Here is a 14,157-nt window from a genome sequence, read left to right on the forward strand (position 1 = left end):
CCTTTTGAATCCCACGGCAACGGAAATCATCCGGATATGAATCCAAGATAAAGCTCCTCTTAGGTTAAAATAGTGCAGTAAGGAGAATATTGAGAATCGTGCATTTGATCTGCGTTGTCTGTGATATGCTTTTGCTTTTTGCAGGAAATGATCCATGACTTATTTCCTTTAGTAATACCTTTTGCTGTGATAAAGATTGCATATGAGACCTGACCCCCCACTTAGCTACGGTCACGGCTCCGCTCAGCTCAGGCTTAATGCAACTTGATATTTGTCCTGCGTTGCGATCCTTCAGCTTGTGTATTTTAATCAGACGCTCTGAGTTATGAACTCCATTTGAGGCAGTTAATCAATCAACACAAAGCCGCGTCAGAGCCCCTCCACCGTCCATGTTTCAAAGGCCTATTCAAGACGAATTATGATTTATTTATAAGAATTCACATGGTCTTTCTAGGAAAATTCATGTGTTATCTTCCTTCTATCTATCTTTTTCTCCAAGTTTTTCAAGGGTTCAAATGATCTTCACATCAAGCGATACAACAACACTGACCGCTAAGACACTATAGGCCCAATTACAATAGCGTTTTTAAAATGCTTTTCATCAGCAATGGATAAATGGAACGCGGCCGCGCTGATGAATCTTTGTGAAGTGTTGCCATGTCGAGAGGTTAATGAAAGGGAAACCCAGTGCCCCCCCCACACCCCCACCCCACTGGGTCCATCTGTGAGTCCAGCTCCCCAGAGATCCATACGAAAGACCCCGCTGATACGAGACCGAACGAAGGAACAACCGGCCAATCCAGCTCACTTCACCAAAAACATGTGGAGGAGAGAAGCAACACTTTAAAGCAGGTAGTGTGTGGGCGTGTTCTGCCCTGAGCCCCAGACTACGGGGAGAGAGGGGCGAGGGGGGGGGGGGGGTAAACTCACACACATCCCTGTGTTTTAATTGGTAGCCGAATAGCGATGGTATTGGATGATGTGCAACGTAGGAAAAAGGGCAAGGGAGGATAAGATTACAAAAAGGTTCACTGTTGGGGTGAGAGTGGGCCATGAATTGAAGGCTTATCCCGGTCGACCGCGATGCAATTTCCGTTCCTCTCCTTCCAATGAGCTGTGTAACGCAGTTATCAGCCCCAGGGGCGATAACAATACGTATTGGGAGAGCAAATTTTGATAAAGCAATATCAGAATCGTGAATCGTGAATCAGGGACAGATATCCCTCTATTGGTATACCCTACCTCTCGCTTACCGCGAAACCCACGAGACGGAAACCGATTTTCCTTCCTCCAAAGCACGCCCGGTAGTCCCGCCCCCTCTTCGGAAGTCCCACCCCCTCTGTCTCGTGAATAACGCATATTTAATGCATCCCGTTCCAGAAGTGGTGCATCGCTGTAGTCAGCGCCACGTCAACACACCGTTAGATGAGCTCCACGGGTGGCAGAATGAAGTGTTTCTGCATGTATGATGAAGACATCCAGTGTACTAAGAACGATGAGGTTGTATATGAGTGAAAGTGGTGGGTTGATGTTAAATTTCGCTGCTAAAGGTTGAAATTCTGTGATTTTTCTTTATGATTATTAGGCGGTTTTTCCGAACAAAATTAAACCGTCAACGGAACCCTTGTGACACGCAAAGCACACGCAAAGGGTCAAGATTGATGATGACGCCCTTACTGAGATAGCGCCGGGCCGTCACTAGGCTGTTTTATTCGGGGCTAAAGCCCCGGATCTAATTTGATTAGCCCCGAATCTAATTCTTTGGTAAAAAAAAAAAAAAAAAAAAAATCGACTGTCCGACGGTCCTTGAACGCCCCTCATTTACCGCACGAGAACAGAGCAACAAGTGCGTCAGTACACTTCAGCAGCCAGTCTCTCACTGTTTACAACAGGTGAGTAGTGAGCACAAGCCCTAGATTTCACAATGTCTTTATTATATGTCAGTAATTAAAATGTCTGTAAACGTTTTGAAAACCTTACTTATGGTAAATGTATATAATGTTATAATTGAATGCAAATGTATATCATGTACTTTGTCTGCAGCTAGAATGCTCTAGCTAGCTAACGTTAATGACTAGTAGTGTGATGGACCAGAGGCATTAAGCCTGCTACTATATCTATTATTTTCGTCTGTAGTCTAAATGACCGCTTTGTACATGAAAGTTGATGACAATATGAAGATATGATATGAAATTAAAAGAATAACAGTTAGAAATATTTATGTTAATTCATGATTCTCATGGCAACAGGGAATGAGACCGGCTGCATAAGTGTACTGACTCATTTATGTTTGTTAACAGAGAATTATAACGACATCTGCTGTAGAGTCCCAACCCCCTGGGACCTGCAAACAACAATGTCACAAAGAAGGATTACATTGTTTTTTGCTCCAAAAGTGGTTGGCAGCCAAGGAGGTAATGGGAATAGAAGGTTTTTTTGTTGTTCTTGTTCTTGTTGAACTCTTTAAGCATATAATGGCACATCCTTCATTTTCAGGTATGATAGCAGATAAGGATGCAGTCAGGGTTCATGCAGGAGACCAAAGGGAGGAGAGTGCAAGTTCAGGTACCTGTAGGCTATGTTAAGAGTGTCTATGTAACAAAGTCGACCTGGTGAATTCCCTCTCAGTATAAAAAGAGGTAAAGACCTCCCACTTGCGCCAAAAAATAGGTCGTTTTGTCCTTGACATAACTAATAGCACACACGTTTATTTGGTGGTCAATTGTGGTCGCAAATCAGAGGACCTGGTTTCGAGACCAATGAAGGCAAACTAGCAGGAGGAAGCAATACTGACGAGCAACACAATGACACCACTTACATGTAGTATTTAACATATTTTAGTAACCTAATTATAATGTTTGAAATTAAAATTTCTAAATGCAATAATTTGATAGAATATTGATCTTAAGTTTACAGTAGGCTACAGCTTAACTTTTTTTTATTTATTCTTTTATGCATTTTCAGAGATAAGGGCAGAGTCAGCATACATAGATGCAGCTGCCAGTGATGCTGCTGACCAGAGTGAGGACAGTGCAAGTGCAAGTGCAGGTACCTGTAGGCTATGTGAGGAGTATCTATACCAATATCTCTAGTCCAGAATTGTATAATATTCAGCAGTGTATCCCAGTATACATCCTTGCCAGTGCCCATTAATTGCAAGTTGTGGATAGCAGAGTTTTATTTAATCATGTTTAAAAAAGGGGGGAGAAGGAGGTCATAGCTTTATTTCGCTTTTTTCCCCTTTTTGGAAATACAGGTGGCTCAGGGTCAGGGAGCACAGGGAACCTGTTAGGAAAGAATGATTTAGGGACACGAGAAACAGGCCCAAAGCAACCCAGACGGGACCAGTACCCCTCCACTAGTTTTGGAAAGCAGCAACGGTCTTTCCAGTACAAATGGTTTGAATCTTTTGACTGGCTGGAGTATCCCTTAAGGGATTGAATGCACAGTGCATCACTGACGCAATTGAAAATGTATTGGAGTCGAATGGCCTTAATGATCTCCTGTGTGTCGCTCAGGCTTATGATGGAGCTTCCGTTATGAGTGGTTCAGTAAGTGGAGTTCAAACTCGCTTTCGTGAGAAACACCCAGAAGCAGTGTACGTACACTGCTATGCTCATGAGCTGAACCTGGTTCTCTGCCATACGTGCAGGGCTGTTCCAGAAGCCAGTGACCTGTTTGAGACATTGGAGAGTGTCTACTGTTTCTTCAGTGTATCAATCGTAAACCATCAGAGATTCTCTGATGTCCAGATGCTCCTGGGCTTGAAGAAGAGTGAGCTTGTCCAGCTGTCAAAAACCCGATGGGCATGTCAGGTGAAGTCTGTGAGAGCAATGCTCAACAATCTGCCAGCTGTTTTAAAGTGCCTGGAAGAGAGTGCAACACCTCTGGCAGTCGGATTACTGTCAAAGCTGTCCAGGTTTTCAAATGTCTACCTGCTGGTCATGTTCCGGAGTATGCTGTCAACTACAGAGGGGCTGCACCTGTACCTTCAGAAGGATTCTGTGGACTTGGCTGGCCCAAGCAACACTCTTTAAAGATGCAGTCCTTGACACACTGAAATCCATCCGAACCAATGAAATGGCAGACAAGCTTTACAATGAAGCAAAACACATCTATGATGCCAACAACATATGTGAGAGACGTCACAGTGGTCGCAGGCACAAGCAGAGGGTGATGGAGGACTTTACAATAGAGTCCACCTTGGGTACCAGGGCTCATCTGGGCACAGAAGACCAGCTGAAACAAACTCTGTTGTACCCATGTCTTGACCGTATGGTAACTGAGCTAAACAGCAGATTTTCTGATGTGGGGGCAGAGCTAATGCGAGGCATTCAAGCTTGCAACCCAGCGGCCGTTGATTTCTTCTGTGAGGATTCCCTAGAGCTGATTGCAACACATTATAAAATGTCATTGAAAAAAGAGGAGATCCTGGTGGCAAAGCAGTTCCTTTCTAGAAGAAAGAGAGTAGGTGCCGTTTCTGACATGGGCAGTGTTTACAAGCTACTTCACCCAGACATGTTCCCAACCTTGAGCTCAGTTGTCCAAGCAGCCTTGACAATACCTGTCAGCAGTTGCACGTGTGAGCGGTCGTTCAGTGTACTGCGCCGTGTCCACACCTGGCTGAGGAGAACCATGGGCCAGGAGAGGCTACATCATTTGGCTATTATGGCAGTGGAGAAGGATGCGCTTTGTGGCTTAGACCATGGTGAAGTCATTGACCGGTTCGCCCAAGTCAAACCGAGGAGATACCCACTTGTTCTCAAAGGACAAAGGTCCAAAGAAAGGAGCAAGAAACAGTGAAACGAGTGAAAATAAAAAGTTCACTACAAACAAGAAATGAACAAAGAAAGACAATACATGTAGAGTAACAGTTAATAATACACAGACAAATGTACAAGTATACACAATATGGAAAGTGTAAAGTAAAGACAGATATACTGTAGAAGAAAAGAAATGAACAAAGACAAACGCATGACTACAGAAAGATAAGATGATTAAAAGGCTCTTGCCTTTTAAACATCTTATCTTTCTGCATTTCTGCATTGTATACTTTTTCAGACATTGTTTACTATTGTGAAACTAATAAAAATATGTGAAGAATACATATATGACTATGTGACTCATTTATTATCTAAATGTTTAATGTTGGTGCTTATGAATGAGGCACTTTTTTGTTAAGACAAAGGGAAGTTTGTGAAAATCTATATTTTTACCATTGGTATTAATAAACTGCATACATTGTTTATTTTGTTATTTGTTATTTTCAAAAATTGCATGCGCAGTTACGTTTTGGCCCTGGGCTAAGCCCCGGATCTTTCAGAAACCTAGAAACGCCCCTGGCGTCGGCTCAACTGTTTAATACAGTTTTCATGCTTTGTTTTTCTTCTCAAAAATAACTGCAGAATTAGACATTAATGCAGCAATAAAAGTTCCACTGATCCATTTCCAATCCACACTGCGAGGGGACAGATTACCAACAATTGATGTGGTGAGACATGCTCTCTTTTATTGTATGGAGCAGTGCTATAAACAAGTGGATCCATAAATTAAGCAGAGACCATAAGAAGAATCAGATTAAGATCTTTGTTGTTGACAAGGCTCCCCCAAGATAGATAATGCATTTGGGGTTCTTTAAAAAATGATGTGTTGCCTAGCAACACATTAACCGTTTCCCAACAGCAGGTTGGATATCTACTTAGTTTAATCCAATTTTAACGGCACAATTATTTATTTTTTATCAATTATTATCCCTACTTGACGACTCTACAGCGTACGGTGGGACGCAACTGGATGTTTTAGCATTTAGCTAATGTGACTTTTTGCTAATGTCGGAGCTGTTTTCAATTTAAGCTTTGGATATGACTGAGCGTTCAGAGGCTCAGTGCTTTTTATATGTACTCGAAGAAACACTATAGATTAATGGATATTCTAACATAATTAATAGCATAAATTCTAGCACTAGGCTATGATCAAATGTCTTCAAATAACTATTTCCAAAGTAAACCGTTTGCACACAAATACACAAACGCCAACACACACACATGCATACACAAGTATACTGTCGCACACATACATACACATACACACAAACGGGCATGCACATGTAGACTGCCGTACACACACACACACACACACACACACACACACACACACACAGACACACATGCATACACACGTAGACTGTCGCACTCACACACACACACACATGCATACACACGTAGATTGTCGCAAACACACACACATACACACATCACAAACACACGCATATATAATCACACACACACTCACAGAACACTAATTGTATGTTATTTAGCTCATCCACCTCCATGCTACATGCATCCACCTCAATAAAAAAAACATAAACCTGTTCACAAACATTCCAGGTTAAAGATAAGGCTTAGGATATTAAAGGGGACCTATTATGCTTTTTCGACTTTTATGACCTATAAACGTTGTTATAATGATTGATAGTCATGTTTAACCATACACAAAAAACGATGTCATTCTCTGTCAACCCTCGGTTTCGTCCTTCTCCGCCTCCTCGCCCCCCTCCTGCCAACCCAACTCTGTTGTGATTGGTTACCTTCCTTGAAGCGCGTGCGTGGGTAGATTTGACCACGCATATGGGGGCGCGGCAGGAGTGCCTCTACGTAGATGATTTCCCGGAAATGTGAACAAGTGAATCGCAAACGTTGTCCCGAGTGTTTAGCGCTCTGCACAGCCACCCCAGATTGTCAGCAGGGAATACGTAGAAATGCAAGTACGTCATTTTTTGACACTTTAGTGTGGTTTAACATGACTATCAATCATTATAACAACGTTCATAAGTCATAAAAGTCGAAAAAGCATAATAGGTCCCCTTTAATAACCGTGCATCACCACATGCGCTTACCGCAGTTCAGAGTGCGCAAAACACCGGGTGGGTAACCCGGTGACGAATCTGACGCAAACAATCACACACTGCAGTGACTGTCAGCCGTTCTCCTGCTCCCCCTTCTGTCACTCCCCCTTCTCCCCCCCTCGCTCACGCCGCTTGAGCCCCTGGCAGAGGGCACACAGGGGTCTCCCCATGGGGGGCTCCCCTTGACAGGTCCACCTCGCCGCTTCCTGCCCCAGAAGAAAACAATAAATATGTAGAGACGAAGGAAACGCCAGGAAGCACCTGTTGTACGACGCGCGCGGCTAGCGCTGCCGTTAGGTGTTAGCAGTGGGCTCGCAGTAGAAAGACCTCCCACTTCCTCTCCCTGTTTTTCCTTCTAGGTCATGTTTGTTTGCTCTCTCTCTTTCACTGCAAAGATCTATCTTTCTAGCTTGTGCTGTATAATCAAAAAGCTAATAACAAGAAGGAGGTTGAAGATTATGACACATGAAAACTGGTTCAGCTCTGTGAACATAACTGTGCTCTTTAATGGCAGGGTTTGAAACCACATTCCTATTTTAGTCCCACAAGCACAACAATGCTATGCATTTTTAGCGGTTAATCATAATGAGGTTAGGAAATAATATGGAAATAATTATGAGGTTAGGAAATTAAAAAAGTATCAAATATGCTCTCGGGAAAATATAATCCCGAGAAATCCTAGCACACCGAATGTGAACACCATTCCCTCTCTCCATTTCCCTTCTGCTCCTGTGTCACAACAATGCGGTTTCCTCAGTGTTCCTAACCCATGTCTCTACTAGAGCCCGACCGATATATCGACGGACCAATATTATCAGCCGATATTAGGCATTTCCAAACTATCGGCAGCTGATTATTTAATTTTTTTTGTTTTTGTTCAAAGGACTTTGAGTTTAATATCTTAAGTTTGTATTTTTATACATTTTATTTATCAGAACTTTAAGAAATTTAGATTAAGACTTTTCTGTTGTGACAATAAAACAATATAATAAACTGAATTACCTTACATTTTTTAGTGAGGACTCATAAATAACTAAAAATAACAAATTTTAGGGAAATCTGTTTAAGTATAGTTGCGCGTTTCTGGAATTTTTTTAAATATATATCGGCCGATATATCGGAATATCGGATTTTTTAATCACCAAATATTCTTATCGTATAAGCCTTAAAAATCCTTTATCGTCGGGCTCTGGTCTCTACAGCGGCCAGCGCGGCCGGACCAAGACCCCCGGCCTGGCTTTGAACCTGTCACTGTACGTTTGTTATGGCTCTCCTGGGAAAAAAAAAGACTTCGGAGCTGATGTTTGCATGGAGATGGCTCAACAGAAATACAATCTGATTCATGACTCTAGTGTATTTGTGTGTTTTTTAATCCTTGAAAGAGAAATGTTGGGTTTGCTTGTGTTGTGTGTCTGCTGGGCGCGCTGCTCTTCTGAGCTCTGCTCTACAGTATGTAAACAGGTTTTCCTTGATACAGATACTGTTATAGACACAAATTATAGGATGTTATTTTATTGACAACATTATTGAAATCAGAATTGATCAGCATTGACTACAGATATGCCCAGTTCATTATGAGCCACAAGCTATCTGTATCTGTATCTGTAGCCAGTATCAGCAGACAATGCTAGTGATTACCATTCATGCCACCCAGCCAGCCGAGCCAAATTAATTTGTGTCACATAGTTGCACATCCAGAGAGGACAGAACACTGTTATTGAGTTTTTATTAATTCTTTATGAAGTCAGTAGCACTTTGATTCAACCCAAAATTAGTGAACAAAAAATGTGTGTTCACAGAGAAATCAGATCAGACATTTCGTTATTACTCATGACGGAACATGTGCTATCATTAATAATACTTTACTTCTCTAAACTCTCTTTGCCTCTGAAAAGCATTTAGCCATGAATAGGTATCCTTGGATTAGACCATGATATTATTCCAAACATATTTCCCCAAATGGGAAAACAAGACTTTGCCTTCAGGCTGCAAATGCCTCAGAGCCTCTGCCCACCTGTGTCTGAGGCATCAAATACCCATTTGATTAATGTTCAATAACATGGAGCCTCCCCCCCTCTACACCATTCTGGACCACTAAACTGTGATATCACTCCCAATCTCCAATCAAATCCAGGTATATTTTTTGAACTCAACACTTTGAACGAACACAAAATAAATGGGATGCTCCCCAATTTTAATTCCTCATGACTTTTTAATTTTCATAGCCTGCTGATGCACATTTCAATCTTTTTTTTGAGGAGGGGGGGGGGGGCGAAAAATGTTTTGAAATAAACTGACCATAGCCATTACTAAGTGGGTAACACTTTTGGGTACAGTATAGGGTACAATTAGATATTATCCAACAGTTAAACGTTGATTGTTAGTAAATGGTTATTACTGCATAAACTAATGTTAATTAATGGGTAATTATTATACACCTATTGTAAAGTTTTACCACTTAGTGTTTTGTTGATGGAATGGTAATGTCGAGTATACAAAGTGTCTTTAAAGTGTGTGTGGGTGGGTCTTTCTCTTGTGAAGACCATAACATGAATCATTGGCAGCACATACTTTCCTCTCCTCTCCCTGTCCGCGTCCTGCTGGCCGGACACAGTGAATCGAGACACGCCCGGCCCCTCAAAATAAAACCTGAGGCTAATTTCAATTGACTTGAGAGATGTCTCCCCCCCTGCAACACATAAATATAATAATAATACAACCAATATAAAAAACCTAAATTCTTGGCGGCTTAATGCAAGTCCTGCGTTTATCCCAGAAGGAAGAACGAAACAAGAGACAAGCCAGGACAAAGTGTTTACTGAGAAGGGGTCAGGGGAACAAGGAACATTCTGCTGTTCCTGGTTCCCCTGGCCGCCCGCTCCTCTCAGAGAGCCACGCCGTCGATGTCGATGAAGGAGAGAGGGCTGCGGCGGCAGGGCCAGCAGATTACGGAGAGAATATACAGCAGACGGGCCATCCATCGTGGCTGGTTGATGTTCAGTGCACAAACTCACACACACACAGCGTGTGTTTACTGAGAAGGGGTTGCCATTTACCAGGGTAAATATGCGTGTTCTGGGCCAGTGAAGGGCTGATTGTTGTACCCACAGAGAGAGAGAGAGAGAGAGAGAGAGAGAGAGAGAGAGAGAGAGAGAGAGAGAGAGAGAGAGAGAGAGAGAGAGAGAGAGAGAGAGAGAGAGAGAGAGAGACGTTAGTTGATTTATGGCTAGAGAGAGAGAGAGACGTTAGCTGATTTATAGCTAGAGAGAGAGAGACGTTAGCTGATTTATGGCTAGAGAGAGAGAGATCGGGGGGGGGGGGGGGAGCTAACTGACAGATATAATTAGCAGGAAGACAATGCTGTTTCTGTACTTTGTAAAATATTCATCCAAAATTTTCTTTTTTTTTGTTTGGACGAGGAATAGGTTGTGGGAAACATCCTTCACTTTCATTTCACTGGCACAGTGGAAACATCCCTGGATTCCGTTCAATGGAGTGTGATTGTTCTATTGTGTCTTCATCAACAATGAAAACATAAAGACCAATTGGCCGTGATTGCCTTTGGATAACGGCGGCCCTGACTGGTGGCTCGATCCCACCTGCTGCGGGATTAGCGCCACGTCAGCAACTTCTCCAACCGCTGGCCAAAAAACACAAGTTGTTCTCCTTGATGGATTCAGCTGTCAGACAACAAACAAACCAAATGTGAAGCACGTCAGGGGAGCTAGCGATAACGGCCCGCGGGTATGCTAATGCTAGCGTATTAAAACATCATAAAAATGGCCCAGATCGTTCCACCATTGTGGCAATAGGAAGGAAAACAGTCTCGACTGGGACCTTGTGGTGGTGTTGGCGCGGCGTATGAGACGTTCCTGGGAGGAGTGCAGGGGTCTGGCAGGTGTGTAGGGCTGTATAAGCTCACTGAGATAAGATGGCGCAGACCCTGCAAGAACCCTGTAGGCCAGGGTCAAGGATTTAAATTTAATCCCGGCTTCGATGGGGAGCTAATGGAGTGAGACCAGGAGAGGTGTTACATGTGCCCAAGAGACGCCGCCGCCGAAAGGGACGCTGCCGCCGCCACAAGAGATGCCGCCACAAGAGACGCCGCCGCCGAAAGGGACGCCGCCGCAAGGGCCGCCACTGCCGCCACATGGGAAGCCGCCGCCGCCGGGAGACGAGGCCGCAGCGGGAGACGAGGCCGCAGCGGGTGACGGAGACGACGCAGTGGGAGACGGAGACGACGCAGTGGGAGACGAAAGAGTGCGAGACGACGCAGCCCAGGGGATGGCAGAGGCCCTGACCAGGAGGGATGCTCCAGGGAGCTGGTCCGCCCCTCCCTCTCGGTCGGAGCTGAGGTGGAGGGTGTGTGGCAGACGCCAGGGAGGAGTGAGGGGAGGGGTTGGTCTAGCAACCTGCTGGCTCCACCCCCAAGCCTTACATGGACTTCCTCCCTTTAACCAGGCAGGCCTGAAGGCCATTAAGCTAGAGTGCTTGCTGATAAAGAAAGGAGTAGGCTACCACAAGCCTAGAGTTAGAGTTGGGGCTAGCGAGCAGGCAGGATCTGTGTGATTGCCTGGAAGCTCGGTACGGCTAATGTAGAGAACCTCGGGGTGAGCTTCTCGGAACCTTGCTATGAGAGAAAACCTGGAACTTAGATCGACAACCTGTGTACCGACCATTTTCTGTTTGAGGACCCTCCCGGCGACGACTCCTGAACATGGACTTTGGATTACCCTTTGTTTCACTCTGGTGATAATTATTTTCCCTGTTAATAAACCCTCCCTTTTAACTGCTCTCTGTGTGTTGGGTCATTTTATCTAATTAACTTGGTGGCGTGGAAACCCCACACCCACAGGCCCGCTACAATATATATATATAGTTTGTTTTTCTTAAAATGTCGTTCATTGTTACACAAAACGTCCTTCATATAACATATATTTCGCTTGTTTTTCAAAGATCAATCGATTTTGTTCTTAGAAATCCCAAGGTGAGAGAATGTTGTTGCCAAAGACCTATAGGCATTCACAAGATATATTTGAAATTACCTTGTGTTACCAGAAATTCAGTGCTAAAAGTTGGACTTTAAGTACAATTGCACTATGGAGAGTTTAGTGTTTGTCTTACATCCAATCAAATTGCTGCCTGAGGATTATTGAGGTTAGGTTATCCAAAGGTTTCTGCAGAATATCAGACAGGCTCATTAAATGATGGGTCTGGCAGCACAAAATGAGTTTGAAAGCTAATGAAACATTTAGCTCGTTAGCTAATCGAAATGGCTTTGTTCATGTGGCGCATCATTCAAAACTATGTATCGTGTAGATAAGTAAAATGTTAAATGGTCAGAGGAAAATAAAATGCCTCCTCCTTCCTATTGATCATGAACAAAAGCACAAACAATACCCATATTGTATAAGAACATTTCCCTTGGATTGCTTAAGGAAAAGGTCATCAATGCCATTTAACATAACATAATTAAATTAAATTTGAGTATAAAATGCAGCTTCTTCTCAAAAGCAAGACTTGAATGAGCAAATAACAAAAAACTGACTTAGTTGGCTTTATTCATTTATCTTTCACTTGTTCCTCAGAAAATTGTTGATCCACAAGCAATGGAGGCTTCGTGAATTGTGAGTGTGCCTCATTTTGCTCTTCCTCCAGGCTTGTCTAATGATGAAGGACATTTTAATTTAACCTAATGGGGCAAGAAAAGTCATGTTGCATTTGCTCACCTCGATTTTATTAAATTAAAAAATTTTATGAAATGTTATCTTTTTTATAAGATGACTCATTTTCTCTATTCCAATTTCAACATGCCTTTTGAATGCATGAATGAAGAGATGGCTAGCTGAAGGTCCACCATCCAAACCAGGTTTAGGTGTGTTCAACTGCTCATAGTACAAACTGTAAACTTGTCTTCTTAGCATATTACCTGCATTTGAGACAATATTTACACAACATTAAACACAAAACATGGATAGACCCATGCAATCATACACACACACACACGCGCGCGCGCGCGCGCGCGCGCGCGCACACACACACACACACCGACTGTAGGGCATTCAGCTGCTGCTGCAGAGGACTCCTAATTGTGTGTAAGCAAGCATAATTTAATGAGCATCTCTCTTGGAGAGATAATTAGTTATGGTCAACCACACTTTGACATGGAAACAGAGAGAGCAACCTCAGCCATGGCAATTTGATGAGGCCCATTAGGACAGTAATGGGAAGAGGAAAGGGGAGAGAGAGTGAGAGAGCTATAGATAGAGACAGAGATAGAGAAAGATTAAGAGAAACAGGACCAGATAGTAAGAGGAACAGAAACAGTAAAGCCAAGAAAGATAGTTAGACATTTACAGAGAGAGAGAGAGGGAGAGGGAGACAGAAAGAAAGAGACAAAGAGATAGAGAGACAGAGAGCAAGAAATGAAAAGACTGAAAGTAAGAGAAAGATAGAGATTAGAATAGCAGAGAAACAGAGAGAGAATGTGAATCATGAGTTCTCCCCTGGTCCCCAGAGGTGACAGGGGCCCCGGAAGCTGTCTTGACACATGGCATGTTTCATTACCAACCCCCTTCCAGCGCCGGGGGCCCAAGACAGCGATGCTGCAATCCCACGGAATAAGAACCAAACCCACCAATGGAAACTAAATGGATGTAGTAAAGTACTAAAACCTCCCACATGTGATAATAACACACTGCAGGGCAAACCCCAAAGAGGACAACAAAACACACACACACACACACACACACACACACACACACACACACACACACACACACACACACACACACACACACACACACACACACACACACACACACACACACACACCAAACATTATAATTGAGTACTTGTTTACCCAAGAACAATAGATTTTGCTTTTACAAATCCCAATGTTGGAGGATGTTGTTGCCAAATTCCTGCAGGCATCAGTTCATTCTTAGCTTGTGTACGTCGTCGTTCAGCTAGAACTTGATGATGTTTTTAACCTAGAATTTCCCCCAGAAAGAAAATCAATTAAACCAACTACATAGAAATATATCCATATATATGTCTATATATATCTATACATAAAAATTTCCCAGGCCACAACATGTGCCGCACGACGACAAAAAAGAGAAAAGAGACTGCAGTCTTTTCCCCTATTCAGATCTATCCCTATAACCGATGCCAGCAGGGCCCCTAAATCCATTACAAGCCAATTATACGTGCGGGGCCCTCGCCGGCCCCTAGCCAGGCTGATGCTGGCC

Source organism: Gadus chalcogrammus, chromosome 4 (genome assembly GCF_026213295.1).
Source record: "Gadus chalcogrammus isolate NIFS_2021 chromosome 4, NIFS_Gcha_1.0, whole genome shotgun sequence".
NCBI classification, from domain to species: domain Eukaryota; kingdom Metazoa; phylum Chordata; class Actinopteri; order Gadiformes; family Gadidae; genus Gadus; species Gadus chalcogrammus.